Consider the following 2,500-nt stretch of genomic DNA (forward strand, 5'->3'; position numbering starts at 1 on the left):
ATATTCTTAATTCAAAGATTTCATTCGGAGTACAGTACAGATTATTTCTATTTGGGCTATTTCACAATGGATTAATTTCGCAGTATAACAATGTTCAGTAGAGAGGTAAGACACTACATAACCTTTACTAAATTATAACAGGCGCAAATTTATTATTATTATTATTATTATTATTATTATTATTATTATTATTATTATGTCCATGAAACTTCCAAGAATTACTTGACCAATAAGCACATGATGTAGAATTATTTTTCAAAATCATCGTGTGAATAATAATAATAATAATAATAATAATAATAATAATAAGGATAAACTCATGCCCACTATTCTATATTTCCTTATTTCCTTCCTGTTGGAGCCCTTGGGCTAATAATAATAATAATAATAATAATAATAATAATAATAATAATAATAATTTTGATAACACTAATAATTTTAATAATAATAATAATAATAATAATAATAATAAGGATAAACTCATGCCCACTATTCTATGTTTCCTTATTTCCTTCCTGTTGGAGCCCTTGGGCTAGTAACATCCTGCTATTCCAACTAGGGTTGTAGCTGCTATTACTACCCTACAGTTGGAGAAGCAGACTGCAATAGAAAAATCATCACAATACGAAAAACAAACGGAGAAAGAATTAAATAAAAAAGGAGGATAGGAAAGACTTAAGATGAATGTTAAAAGAATGAATACCAGGTAAGTATAAAGCATACTTATGTCAGCCTGCAGCTATACAGATATATACACGGTGGTTTATAATATACCCCTTTCTGAGTGAGGATGCCTTAACGTGGTGAATGTGTTTGTGTCTCGCCATGATCAGCAAAGCTGTACTATAGTCAATTCTTTTTAGTGAGGCAGATTTGCACCGACTCGCAGGGGTGCCCATTTAGCTCGGAATAGTTTCCTGCTCGCTGATTGGTTACAGAAGATAATTCTAACCAATCAGATAGCAGGAAACTTTCCCGAGCTAAAAGGGCACCCCTGTGAGTCGGTGCAAATGCGCCTCATTAAAAAAAAAATCGAGTATAGTCAGGTACACCTATACTAGGTTGGCCTGCTGTGAGCGATCAGACAAATGTCTCCCACCATCACCAATCCGTAGTGGCCAGTGTGCTGATGAAAAAAAGGCCAAACCCACACATGAATAAGATGTCTGAGGCCTTTGTCTTGCAGTGGACTAGACACGGCTGCACTTGTTGTTGAATAGTCTACAGATATTTTGCATATAAATATGACGTGATTATATCCATGGATATACTACATATGCACAAAACAAGAGTCCACGCGTGTTTAAGATATCCATCCATCCATATACCAAGGCACTTCCCCCAATTTTGGGGGGTAGCCGACATCAACAAAGAAACAAAACAAAAAGGGGACTACTCTCTACGTTCCTCCAGCCTAACCAGGGACTCAGCCGAGTTCAGCTGGTACTGCTAGGGTGCCACAGCCCAACCTCCCACAATTCCACCACAGATGAAGCTTCATAATGCTGAATCCCCTACTGCTGCTACCTCCGCGGTCAGCTAAGGCACCGGAGGAAGCAGCAGGGCCTACCGGAACTGCGTCACAGTCGCTCGCCATTCATTCCTATTTCTAGCACGCTCTCTTGCCTCTCTCACATCTATCCTCCTATCACCCAGAGATTTCTTCACACCATCCATCCAACCAAACCTTTAAGATATACTAACCTAAATTAAAGATGTTAATGTGGTAAAAGGCTCTAACGAATGGGTTATAAATAAATTGTTTTTATTATTATTGTCAAATCACTATTGCTATTACCCCATACGTGAGAAACAAAATGAGGTCATTAATGCTTCTACAATACCATACACATAATGGAAAATGGGATATTGAAGAAAAATAATCGTAGCTTACAACAGATATTGTGTATTTATATTTATCCATTTACTTTACTACATATATTAGTTATGATTAACCAAATTCTATTACAAATATCTCCTCTTAATACTATTATTTCTTATTTGTCTTAAGTATATAACCATTTCTACTTGTGGTCGCTGTTTCCAATCAGATGTTTCACACATATCCTCCCAGAGTTGAAAACATCCTTTGTAAATAGACCAGATTAAATGCTTTATGGTATCCTATATGAAACGTCCTTTTCACAACCTATTGGATAGGAGTTCGAGTCACACTCAAGCTCTATAGCTTCTAGTAGTGTCTGTAACCTCACCAGTATTTACGGAAGCCTACAGGTCTACCTGCCGAGTCTTCAGCAGCCATTGCCTGGCCCTACCTGGTCCAAGCTTGATGGAGAAGGGCTTGGGCACTCATTAATATATGTATGGTCAGCCTCTAGCGCATTGTTCTGTCTTTAGCCTCTGCCATTCATGAGAGAACTTTGAATGCCTTAAAAAGGAATAGTTTGAAACCCTCTCTATATACGATAAGAGTTAAAAAACGCCACTACAAAAACAATTAATGAGAAAATATCTCTTCTGTTGTTCTTAGTCCTATCTC

The sequence above is a fragment of the Palaemon carinicauda genome, chromosome 16 (genome assembly GCF_036898095.1).
Source record: "Palaemon carinicauda isolate YSFRI2023 chromosome 16, ASM3689809v2, whole genome shotgun sequence".
In the NCBI taxonomy this organism is placed as follows: domain Eukaryota; kingdom Metazoa; phylum Arthropoda; class Malacostraca; order Decapoda; family Palaemonidae; genus Palaemon; species Palaemon carinicauda.